The sequence below is a fragment of the Podarcis cretensis genome, assembly GCF_951804945.1.
Source record: "Podarcis cretensis genome assembly, chromosome: 17".
Lineage (NCBI taxonomy): Eukaryota > Metazoa > Chordata > Lepidosauria > Squamata > Lacertidae > Podarcis > Podarcis cretensis.
The window spans coordinates 5,190,850-5,204,183 of record NC_137187.1 but is presented as its reverse complement, the minus strand read 5'-3'; the positions used below and the strand labels follow the sequence as shown (position 1 = coordinate 5,204,183).

At 42.8% G+C, this 13,334-nt stretch overlaps 1 protein-coding gene and 1 long non-coding RNA gene across 3 annotated transcripts in view; one reads left to right on the top strand and one right to left on the bottom strand.

The window, feature by feature from the left end:
* The window catches only part of CPLX1 (complexin 1), a 161,578-nt gene that overhangs the window by 48,369 nt on the left and 99,875 nt on the right, over positions 1-13,334 (top strand). The window lies entirely within an intron of this gene.
* Positions 1-13,334, bottom strand: part of LOC307206628 — a 92,642-nt gene that overhangs the window by 44,081 nt on the left and 35,227 nt on the right. The window lies entirely within an intron of this gene.

The following is a 13,334-nucleotide window of genomic DNA, read 5'->3' as shown; positions in this document are numbered from 1 at the left end:
TTACAAAAAAAAAAAAAAAAAAGGCGGGGGGGAGAATAATCCACAGGAATTTTATATATTTTCCTGACTCCATACTGAGACACTTAAGGTGGGTATAGGTAAGAAATGTTTGGAATAAGGATAATGTGATATTTTTCACTTCTTTTTATTGGGGAAGGAAAGAAAATAGCTTGCTGAATTATCTTTTATGAGTATTCTTTTGTGCAGATAAAAATAGTAACTTGCCAGACCACAGAACTGGATTTTAATCAGTGGATTAATCAAGTAATATTCCTGTTGGCTAATCAATAAGGACAAATGTTGATTACTGAAGTGTAGAATAAAGGGTACAATTGTTCATTTTCTTGATTTTTTTTTTATTTTACAGTGGTACCTCAGGTTGCAGATGATTCAGCTTACAGATGCTTCAGGTTATAGGCTCTGCTAACCCAGAAATAGTACCTCGGGTTAAGAACTTTGCTTCAGGATGAGAACAGAAATCGTGTGGTGGCAGTGCGCTGGCAGCGGGAAGCACCATTAGCTAAAGTGGTATCTCAGGTTAAGAACAGTTTCAGGTTAAGAATGGAGCTCCGGAACGAATCAAGTTCTTAACCCAAGGTACCACTGTATTTTTGAGGTTCTGGCCTTTTACCAAAATAGATAATGTTTTAAAATGGGCTCTCCTTTTAAGAAGTGGTAGTTCCTATTGGTGTGGGAGGTGCAATAACAAAATCTAAAAAGCAGAGCCCAGTTCATGTTGTTGTTGTTGTTGTTTAGTCGTTTAGTCGTGTCCGACTCTTTGTGACCCCATGGACCAGAGCACGCCAGGCACTCCTGTCTTCCACTGCCTCCCGCAGTTTGGTCAAACTCATATTAGTAGCTTCGAGAACACTGTCCCACCATCTCGTCCTCTGTCGTCCCCTTCTCCTTGTGCCATCAATCTTTCCCAGCATCAGGGTCTTTTCCAGGGAGTCTTCTCTTCTCATGAGGTGGCCAAAGTATTGGAGCCTCAGCTTCAGGATCTGTCCTTCCAGTGAGCACTCAGGGCTGATTTCCTTAAGAATGGATAGATTTGATCTTCTTGCAGTCCATGGGACTCTCAAGAGTCTCCTCCAACACCATGATTCAAAAGCATCAATTCTTCAGTGATCAGCCTTCTTTCTCTCACTTCCATACATCACTACTTGGAAAACCATAGCTTTAACTATATGGACCTTTGTTGGCAAGATGATGTCTCTGCTTCCCTGCCCCCCTGCTTTTTTGGATGACATATTAAGGCTGTAGCATCTCTCTCTTTTTTAATATTGCCAGAATAAAAAGCATACCTTCTGAAGTTATTGAGCAAAATGCATCACCTGGAATGTCCAAGGATCAATTCGCAAAATGTAGCCTTCTGATAACCCAGCAAGGGGTCATGCAATGTTATACACTCTCTCCCAGGAGCAAGTCCCATCAAACTCTGTTGGACTTACTTCTGAGTAGATATGAGCTGGATTCCCTGTTAATCTAGGGCAACAAATGGCTTCTCCCCCCCAGATGTCTTTCACAAAGGAACACTCTGCTCTCACGAACTTGATGTATTTCAGCTCACCATCCATCTCACTCTCTTCCCCCATACAGTGGCAAGCTATTTAGTGACAAAATCTGGCAATATACAACCTGCAGGGAAAAATTAACATTCAGCTTGGCCTCAGGCACTTGTCTAAAGAAGCAAAAACCCAGAATGTTTAACAGTCAAGTTTGGAAAAGGAGCTTCAATCAAAAGTTCTTCTGACAGATTTAAGACAGTCATTGTTGGCACAGTTGAATATATTGCATTTTGTATTGCATGTATTTAATACCTACTAACCTATGCCAGTATAATTCAGTAGCAGTGTTTTCAACAGCAAAGAAGCCTAAGAATGAAAAAAGGCAGCCTTTATTTCTCCTTTGAAGATAACGGTTCCAAGAAAAGATGGCGTTTTCTAAACATTTCTTATATAGTTTCATGGCATAAAATAAGTGTTTGTGCCAATACATCATTACCTTTAAAACAAATGTATTTTATGAGAGATATTATCTCTACAATGTCATTGGGGAGAGGTCATTGTCTCAAGGTCAGTTCCTCTCAATTTCTCATTTATCCACATTTCTATATCACTTCCCCCCCTTTTTTTTTTGTAAGTCATGATAAAAATCCAGCATTTTTGTGAGAATTTATCCTAATGTACACAAACGCTGGCTCCCTCGGCCTATAGAGCGAGATGAGTGCCGCAACCCCAGAGTCATGCACGACTGGACCTAACGGTCAGGGGTACCTTTACCTTTTTTTACACAATTTTAATATGTGATTTTGCCTAATACACACCTTTTCACAAAGCAACTCCTCCTAATACAATGCATTTTTGTATGTTATGTTCAGTAATATATGCATTTTCAAGCACACTTTACATTACCATGTGCCTTTTTTGTACACATTACTTGCCTGAAGAACCACACTGCAAAATTTGGAGAAGTGTTCATTTCAAAGGCTGGCAGGGTTTTTTTGGCTTGCATATCATTTCAGAAAGTGCAAGTTCAGCAGCTTGCCTTTAAATTCAAGCTGAGCTGAACGAAATTGCTCCTCCATCACTAAATCCTATGTATTCTTAAGTGGGTGTTAAGTCTCATTGAACACAGTGGAACTTACTTATGATTAGAGATGTATAGGATTGGGCTACAAGTAACCAGAGGGGTGCCCCCAAATGGCAGATATATATATATATATATATATATATATATATATATATATATATATTAACTGGAGTCAGAGCTGTGTAAGTACATATTGTTACAAAAGTTGGGTGCCTTGTGGTTGCAAAAGTCCATAAGGTTCCAGGCACTCACTCAGGGTCGGTGTCCCTTTGGAGAACTGAGACACAGCTGAGACTGTTGTAGCTTTAAGAAATATGATTTATTCACCAATTTACACCTTCAGTCTGCATGGAGGGAGTCCAGATCTTACAGCATGGCCATTTCAAGAGGTGATTGTCCGCCACAGCAGTGCAGCACTCGAGTCCAAGACATCTCTCCCAGTCTCCCCAAGGAGGATCCCAGTCTTTCTTCTTTCTTCTTCTTTCCAGAACACCCTGCTAATAACTCTTTTCCCCTGTCACCTCACACCCAGTTACCCTGGCAACCTTCCCAACCCCCAGTCTCTGTTCACACCTCAGGACTAGTGGAGAAGACAGCTCTCTTGCATCGCCAATGGCCCTCTATTGTTTCTTAATGGCCCTAGCTTGGCCAGGTCATTTTGCAAAGGCTAGCTCAGGAATTCCTCTACATTTCTCCCTTCACATCCCAAATAATCAAAATGCTACCATTTGTTAATTTCTATGGTTTGGGGAGAGGCAAATCTATAACAATATTTCCGAGCAAGTCAATTACAAAAACACAAAATACGCCATTCAGCAATATTTCAAATGTGAAATACTAATACTTTGTGCAGTGTTCCAAATGCAAAATGCACACAAAAATATTTGCATCAATGCAGGCAAGTTTCCCCAAATGAAGCACTGAGCACATTCCTAAGGGTGGCTGAAAGGGAGGCAGGGCATTTAATGCAGATGCAACAAAAAGAAGCAGCCGGTAAAATTATTGAAGGTTTGGACTGTTGGGGAGCCCCCTCCTTCAAGGAAGAGACAGGGTCCTTGAAGCTTTTCCACTTTCAAGAAAGATTGCTAGTGAGGGAGGAGGTAGAGATTTCTAAAGTATGCATGAGGTACTGAGAACAGGCAGAGAGTTTCGTTTCTCTCCCACTCTTACAATACCACAACTCGAGGCCAAACAATGAAATTGATTGGAAGTGAGAGCTGGACCATCAAGAAGGCTGATTGCCGAAGAATTGATGCTTTTGAATTCTGGTGCTGGAGGAGACTCTTGAGAGTCCCATGGACTGCAAGAAGATCAAACCGATCCATTCTGAAGGAAATCAGCCCTGAGTGCTCATGGGAAGGACAGATCCTGAAGCTGAGGCTCCAATACTTTGGCCACCTCATGAGAAGAGAAGACTCCCTGGAAAAGACCCTGATGTTGGGAAAGATGGAGGGCAGAAGGAGAAGACGAGATGGTGGGACAGCGTTCTCAAAGCTACCAGCATGAGTTTGACCAAACTGCGGGAGGCAGTGGAAGACAGGAGTGCCTGGCGTGCTGTGGTCCATGGGGTCACGAAGAGTCGGACACGACTAAATGACTAAATAACAACAACAAGGCTCAGAACAGTCAAAAGGAATAGGTCGAGGCAGCATGGCTAATTTTGAGGAATGATAGTAGTAGGGTCCAACATCTGGAGGCCTACATATCACCAACCTCTGTGTTAAATAATAGAGAGAGGGCTTATCACAAGATGCTCTTTTGCAGATATCCTTTTGCATATAGCTGTAGTTTTTCCCTGACACCATTTGAACGTGAGTGTCTGAAATTGTGTTGCTAATAATCCCAGTTCTGTATTATTTTTATTATTTCAAAAAGTGACATCTTTTCTAGGCCAACTGTCTTTGATCCAAATAGCATATTAAGCCGAGAGCTATTCATCCTTTACTTTATGCGTTCTCCCATCTAACAAGGATGCTAAATTGTATATTAGGTAGATAGGGATATATATTTTTCTCTCCCTCATCAATCCAGAAGTTCTGTGTCCTTCAGTTATCATTTGACTTTCCTCCAGGAAAAGGGGGAAAGAACTGAAATGACATCAATTATTTTTCTTCTCCAATTATCCCCTGATCCCTTGAGCTTTTCTAAGTAATTCCACACACCGAGGTGACTTGATCTCCACAGCTTAAAGAAACGTGGATCAATAGCAGACGTGGCCTATATATTTAGAGGGAGAAACTCAGCTCTTCATTGAGAGATGAAAATAGACCAAGCACAGATCTTTTTGCTATCCCGCTTGTGAAAAGAGCTATAAAAAGTTCTAATGCTTTTGGACCATAATACTGCTGAATTGGTTTTGCCCCTTACACAAATAAATAGTGGTAAATTGATAGGACCATAGCCTCGTGACACATTTATCCCATTCTAGAAGTGAAGTGGCTGAGTCATTAAACTCTGGGGCACAGTCCATATCGGGTTTTGCCTTGCAGCTCAAGCCCATGCTCTTTACTCAGAATTAAGTGCCTCTCAGTTCAATGGAACTTACTCTCCAGTAACTCGGTATTTTGCCTGTCTCATGCTGTCCTCGCATTGTACATTTCCCTGCTTCTATCTCGGGCAGTCAGTGTTTCAAAACATGGGTGTGAAAATGCAAAACTCTGGTATCACAATACCATGTGATTCAACATCGGTCTCAGTGCTTTAATTGCTCAGCAATTTCATTTGGGGAATGAGGCTCATGGTATATAAGGCCAAATGTCTTACCCATTTACCACAATTCACTAGCGTAGGGAAAAGAAATCAGTCTGGCAAGATTATGGGTCAAAGCAGGGAAGAGAAGGACTTGGCATGTGACCTCACTTCTTGACAGCATTCCTGGGCTGAGAGGACCGTGTAGTCCTTCCCCTAAAAAGGTTAAGTCCAGTCAAAGGCAACTATGGGGTGCAGCGCTCATCTCGCTTTTCAGGCTGAGGGAGCCAGCATTTGTCCACAGTCAGCTTTCCGGGTCATGTGGCCAGCATGACTAAGCCGCTTCTGGCATAACAGGACACCCTGATGAGTGCCAGAGTGCACATAAACGCCATTTACTGGTATAAATAGTGGTAACTATTTATCTACTTGCACATATGTGCTTTTGAACTGCTGGGTTGGCATAAGCTGGGACAAAGTGACAGGAGCTCACCCCGTCAAGCAGATTTGATCCACCGACCTCCACAAGCCCAAGAGGCTCAGTGGTTTAGACCACAGCACCACCCACATCTCTTCCCCTAATATGTAGACCTAAGGTCCCATGTTCAGTCCTTATGACAGTGGTTTTCAAAGAGTGTGGTGTATCACTCTGGTGTGGCAAGAGAGGATGGGAAGTGTGACAGGAAGAGTCAAGGACAACCAAAGAAACATTTAAACATTTCAGGGTGGTATGGATATACAACCAGAAAGAGTATCCACACCTCTAAGAGCATGGGCTTTTCTTCTGTAGTTCTCCACAAAATATTTTTGTGAGCAGGGATTTTCAGCTCTGAAAAATATGAAAGATCAGGAAAGATAAAGGCTACATTGTGTTGATGAGATGAGGGTTTGTTTGTCTCAAATTACCGGTAGACCTCTTGTAAATGAGACTACCCAGCAAAAACAAGCTCACACCTCTTAGTGACTGTGTAGACATAACAAAATAAAAAAATTCCTTCCAGTGGCACCTTAAAGACCAACTAAGTTAGTTCTTGGTATGAGCTTTCGTGTGCATGCACACTTCTTCAGATACACTGAAACAGAAGTCACCAGACCCTTCTATATAGTGAGAAGGTGGGGAGGGGTATTACTCAGAAGGGTGGTGGGATTGGGTGATTGGCAGATAGCTGTGATGAGCCTGTTGACGACTCTTAACGACTGCAATAGGTCTTACAGGAAAAAGCAAGGGGTGAGAAGGTGAAAAATGGCTTTGTCATGTATAATGAGATAAGAATCCAATGTCTTTGTTCAGACCAGGTCTCTCCATGGTTTTAAGTTTGGTAATAAGTTGCAATTCAGCAGCTTCTCTTTCCAGTCTATTTCTGATAATGACAAAGCCATTTTTCACCTTCTCACCCCTTGCTTTTTCCTGTAAGACCTATTGCAGTCGTTAAGAGTCGTCAACAGGCTCATCACAGCTATCTGCCAATCACCCAATCCCACCACCCTTCTGAGTAATACCCCTCCCCACCTTCTCACTATATAGAAGGGTCTGGTGACTTCTGTTTCAGTGTATCTGAAGAAGTGTGCATGCACACGAAAGCTCATACCAAGAACTAACTTAGTTGGTCTTTAAGGTGCCACTGGAAGGAATTTTTTTATTTTGTTTTGACTATGGCAGACCAACACGGCTACCTATCTGTGTAGACATACTTAAGGTACATATGTAAGAGCTTCATTTATCATTATATTTTGGGAATGATTCCTGTTCTTATGTAGCTGCATTGTTCTATACTTTCTGGATCATATTATCAAGTAGTTGTGTTCATGTTATAAATCAAACACAAGTTTGCCTGCCAGTATTTTGCAGGAGGCATTCAATCGCATACTAGAAATTTATGTTTGCACCATTTAAAGCAGATTAAAGTGCTCTGTTGCACTCAATCCAATTTAATAAAGCACAGACCTTTTGCAATTAGGAAAGTGATGGTGAAATGCACTTAAAAGTGTGGGGTGATTAATGGGAAGATGCATAGCGGTTATGCGAGCAAAGTGGGATGAACGCTCATTGCTGAGTAACCTTCCCACAAACAAATCTGAATGCATGTTCAGCAAAGACTAGACATTGTATACGCTCTGCATGAGCTTTGTGCAAGTAAATCAGGATGAATACTCAACAAACAGGTTGCCTGAAGGAGCCCCAGGAAACACTTTGCCACTTGAATCTATAGATGTGATAGAGTAGTCCAACATCACTGCGGAATCAATATTACTGGGAGAGTCTGCCTGCTTGTCAGACTGCACTGCAGTCCTCCTCCTGCCAACAGACCGTTCTTTTTCCTGTTCAGCTTGCTGCATGAATAGGCATGTAGAATAATAGTCAATGCAGGCAGAAAATGAACTTACATTTATATTCCATACAGAGACTACATCTTTCTCTTGGAGGATTGCCATTGGACCTAGACTGGTCTATTTTTGTGCCATTGGTTTTGGAGAAAAACTGCTCACATGGTGCAATGAAAGTGCATCTGGATTCCGGATCAATATATGATTCTATACTAGATCAATATAACAGAAAGCTTATTCTGTACCAAGGAGTGCCCTTAAATTCCTGCAATCAAACAAGACAAAACCAAATCATACAGTCAGATTGAAGGAATACTATTTAGTGTGACACGGCACATTTCAGTCTCCAGAACACTTCACATAAGTTAGTAACCCTTGCAATGACCCTGTAAGGTCAGTGCTATATTCCCACTTTGCAGTTAAATAACAGAATCATAGAGTTGGAAGGAACCCTGAGGATCATCTAGTCCAACCCCCTGAAATGCAGGAATATGTAGCTGTCCCATACGGGAATTGAACCTGCAACCTTGGCATTATCAGCAAAGATCACACATGCAATCTGATCTAATACAAAAAAAGTCGCAATAATTTTAAAATAAACAACTCATATTAAATACAGCAATATTCCAAAATCCATTAGAATATAATAGTTGTTGTTGTTGTTTAGTCATTTAGTTGTGTCTGACTCTTTGTGACCCCATGGACCACAGGATGCCAGGCACTCCTGTCTTCCACTGCCTCCCGCAGTTCGGTCAAACTCATGCTGGTAGCTTCGAGAACGCTGTCCCACCATCTCGTCCTCTGTCGTCCCCTTCTCCTTGTGCCCTCCATCTTTCCCAACATCAGGGTCTTTTCCAGGGAGTCTTCTCTTCTCATGAGGTGGCCAAAGTCTTGGAGCCTCAGCTTCACGATCTGCCCTTCCAGTGAGCACTCATCAGTTACAATAAAGAAGCTATCACCAATAAAAATAATGGCAAGTCACAATGCATGAAATACAACAAAACACACAGAACCATGTGAAAGGATCAAACTGAGAAATAAGGACACACAATTTATAAATTTATAAATAGAACTCCTCTTCTCTCTTCCCAGCGGCTTCTCTTTCTCTCAAATTCTTGGTCTGGGAAAGGCTCCAAGGTCTGGAGGGTGGGGCAAGGCCAGTGGAAAAAGCCATGGTCTGATGGACAACAGAAAGTCTCTCTCCCTTCACAGCCCTTCCAAGCCCAAATCTTAACCACTAAGCAGGGCAACCAGCATAATCCCTACCTTTTGCCTAGTCTCCAGTTTCTGTATTAAATGACTGCAATCACAAATTCTTTGTTGCCAGAAGGGCAGACACATTTGGAGAGGCTGTGCCTGTGGTCTGGTACCTCCGAGAACTCTCCTATGCCAGGAGTTAGAGTTGTGACCTTCTTGCACCATATTAGAGACTGCTTGCCCTCCAACGCTGATGGAACATAGAATTCCAATTCATCTTCTTGATTATGCCTGAAAGAAATACACCCAGCGAGGACCTCACCCACCAAAGACACTTCTGGAGGTACTCAGGTTGAAGTGCGTGATTAGTCACAATGAAGCTAACTGGGGGATGTGCACTTTCAGGTAAGCAGTGCTTATTTTGCTGATCAGTATTAGAATGCTGATTATGCTCGGCAGATCAAACCTTGGTAGAAATAACACTGAATGGAGGATGGGGAAGTGTATCATCTTTTTATTACTATTTCTATTAACGCCTTCATAAATTTGTGTTCTGCTTAACATTGCTACAAATAACCCATGGCACTGCAGAGGTTCCTCTAGGAAAGTAAAAAGTAACCTGTAATGTCTCATAGAATTACCGGTATAGAATTTTAGATTTGGAAGGGATCCTGAGGGTCATCTAGTCCACCCTCCCAGCAATGCATGAATCTTTTGCCCAATGTGGGGCTCAAATCCATTACCTTGAGATTCAGTGTCTCATGCTATACAAGCTGAGCTATCCCAGTTTGGTATAGGATCTGTCCAGAGGCAAGGGAATGATAATGAATTGCGAGGGGAGGGGGGAGCTGATTCTGGCTTGTATTCTACTCATTTGGTACTAAAAAGTGTGAAACTGATTTGACCAGAGTGGATCTCTGGGCATGTGGTGCAGAGACAAGAGGGCTTGAATGTGTAGAATTTGCTTGGCAAGCATTGTAGCAGAACTAGGAAAGAGCATAGAACAGACAAGAGCAGGGTGATACATTATTTCAACATCCTTCCCTGTGATTGGAGAGTCCTGCTAAAACAATTCATTCTGATTAGAATCTAGACCTGTCAGTTACAAAAGAACTCGCCCTCCTCTACCCACCGTGGTGTGTTTTTTATATGATCAATTATGGGGAGAAATGTTTGTATTTTGCGCGCGCGCACACACACACACACACACACACTGACTGCAGTGTTTTTATAGATCCAAATCTCTGAATCGATTTGAAGCATTTTGGAGGTCACCTGTTTGGGGCACTTTGGAGAAACCCAGCTTCATACTGTGCAAGTCCTGGATCTGTCCAAAGCTACCCAGTACATTTTGGGATTAATCCAGTGCAAATCCCTGTAATTTATGCAATATGATGGAATCAAGTTCTTTCTTGATCTTCTTCATAATAATAATAATAATAATTTTTTATTAGTTTTACATAAAAATTATACACCATAAACATAATACTTGCACACATTAAAAAAGAAAAGGATTCTTTCGAACCTTGAGACCTCTTTCCTCCCTCCATGGGTTCCAATTCTAAACCACTGTGCTGCTTGGACTTGCCAGGGTGAGCGCCTGTTGCTCGGTCCCAGCTCCTGCCAACCTAGCAGTTCAAAAGCACGCACTGCAAGTAGATAAATAGGTACCGCTCTAGTGGGAAGGTAAACGGTGTTTCCGTGCACTGCTCTGGCTTTGCCAGAAGCGGCTTAGTCATTCTGGCCACATGACCCAGGAAAACTGTCTGTGGAAGCGGACAAACGCCGGCTCCCTCGGCTTGTAAAGCGAGATGAGCGCTGCAACCCCAGAGTCATTTGCGACTGGACTTAACTGTCAGAGGTCCCTTTACCTTTACCTATCTGTTATATAATCATAGTATCCAAAATCCATGTTACATTACAAGTGTCATTGTATTCCTGCCAATGATTTCAACTGTTTACAGTGATCTCTCAAATATGTTAGAAAATCATTCCAGTCTTTTAAAAATACTTGGTCTTCCTGATTTCTGATCTTTCCCGTAGGCCTTGCCATTTCTGCATATTCCATCAGCTTGGTCTGCCACTCTTCTTTGGTCGGTACATCTTTTTTCCCCCATCTCTGGTCAAGAAGCATCCTGACTCAAGCTCTTTCTAGCATGGAATTTATTTTCTTAGCTCAAATTGCACACACTATTCTTGAGTTAGCAACAGAGAAATCTGCCTTATACCAAGCTGCCCCATTGGTCCATCTATCTCAGTATTGTCTGATTAGTAGTCCTCTAGGGTTCTTTCATGGGACGCGGGTGGCGCTGCGGGTTAAACCACAGAGCCTAGGACTTGCCGATCAGAAGGTCAGCGGTTCGAATCTCCGCGACAGGGTGGGCCCGTTGCTTGGTCCCGTTGCTTGGTCCCTGCTCCTGCCAACCTAGCAGTTCGAAAGCACTTCAAGTGCAAGTAGATAAATATATACCGCTCCAGCGGGAAGGTAAACGGCGTTTCCCTGCGCTGCTCTGGTTCACCAGAAGCGGCTTAGTCATGCTGGCCACATGACCCGGAAGCTGTATGCCGGCTCCCTCAGCCAGTAAAGCGAGATGAGCGCCGCAACCCCAGAGTCAGCCACAACTGGACCTAATGGTCTTTACCTTTACCTACGGTTCTTTCACCCTACCTGGAAATACTGTGGATAGAACCTTTTGCATGAAAAACAGATGTGCTGCGATTGAGCTAATAGTAAGCTGTTAAACTTCACAATCTAATGGTTTGCTGCTCTTGAACTTCAAATGGCATGTGTTGCTGCAGTAAAGTGGGGTCTTAGCACCTCAGTGTTTCACACCAAACATTTAAAACACTTTGAAACAACTTTAAACAGTTATGACTACCCCTAAAGAATTTTTTGGACTTGCAGTTTCTTAATGGTGCTGAGAGACCCCCATACCCCTCCCAGAGCTACAGTACTCATAGTGGTTTAACAACCAATAACTTCTCACAAGTAACTCTGGGAATTGTAGTTTTGTGGGGGGGGGGTAGGAGGTCTTCCTAACAACAACAACAACAACAACAACAACAATACTTATACCCCTCCCATCTGGCTGGGCCTCCCCAGCCACTTTGGGCAGCTTCCAACAGGATATTAAAAACATCAAACATTAAAAACATCCCTAAACAGGGCTGTCTTCAGATGTCTTCTAGAAGTCTGATAGTTGTTTATTTCCTTGGCATCTGATGGAGGGTGCCACTACCGAGAAGGTCCTCTGCCTGGTTCTCTGTAACCTCACTTCTCGCCAGGAGGGAACTGCCAGAAGGTCCTTGGAGCTGGACCTCAGTGTCTGGGAAGAATGATGGGGGTGGAGACGCTCCTTCAGGTATACTGGACCGAGGCCGTTTACAGCTTTAAAGGTCAGCACCAGCACTTTGAATTGTGCTCGGAAACGTACTGGGAGCCAATGTAGGTCTTTCAGGACTGGTGTTATATGATCTAGGCAGCCATTCCCAGTCACCAGTCTTCCTAATAACTTCCAGCATATTTAACGAACAACAGCTGCTATAATTCTTTGGGGAAAACTGTGACTGTTTAAAGTTATATCATGGCGCTTTGAATGTGTGGTATGAAGGTGGCTTCTGAAAAGGCCCAACATTCCCTAGGATCATTCATCAGAGTGAGGCATTTTCATTTGGGAGGCCCTGGAAAGCCTTGGCAAGCCTACACATCAGTTGGCCGCAAAAAGGGGCAGGGGTGAGAAGGAGAAGGTGGCACATGGGTGTTATGTACTGAAGTTCTCACCCTGGGCCAGCAGGGGGATACTGTAGATAGTTTTTACTCAGGTCCACATATGCAAATAAGGGATCCAAAGTGACGTTCAGTGATTGGATAGTTACAGAACGTTGCTACAGTTACGTTGTACTGGAGCTCTATATAAGCAGGCTGGCTGAACCCTTCAGTTCAGTTCAGTTCTGTTCTGGCCTGTGAATAAACAAGAGCTGTTTGAAGAATTGCTGTGTCGTCTGATATGTTCACCCACAACTTAACAATGGGGAAATAGAGGGGGCTACTCTGTCTCAGGCTGCAGCACTGGCCCTTAAAAAGAAGTGGAGGAAATGGTCATTTGGAAAATTTCATAGTACAAGCGGAATCTCCCTGCTCCCAATAACCCCTGGGATATATGAAACATATGTGACGCAAGCAGCAACAAAATTAGCAGCCATCTTAAAGATGCATGGTCTAGCACCCTCTAGCCACTCATTACCCAAAGTCTTTTGAGGATATATATATATATATATATATTGCACCATTTGTGAAGTCTCCCCTGAATTTTATCCGATCCCTTGCAGACTATGCTGCAGTGCATTGCTTTATGCCTTTCATCCCTCCTCTGAAAGAAAGAGGCAGTCTTTGTAGGTTTGAAAGACATTGTGTTGAGAACAAGGCTTTTGGAGCGGAAGAGGAATCTCATTCTGGCAGCCATTTTCCTTACTGGTGCTCATTTTGTTCTTTGTGCTAGGAAAATTAGGATGAAAGAGATTCATGTCCCCCA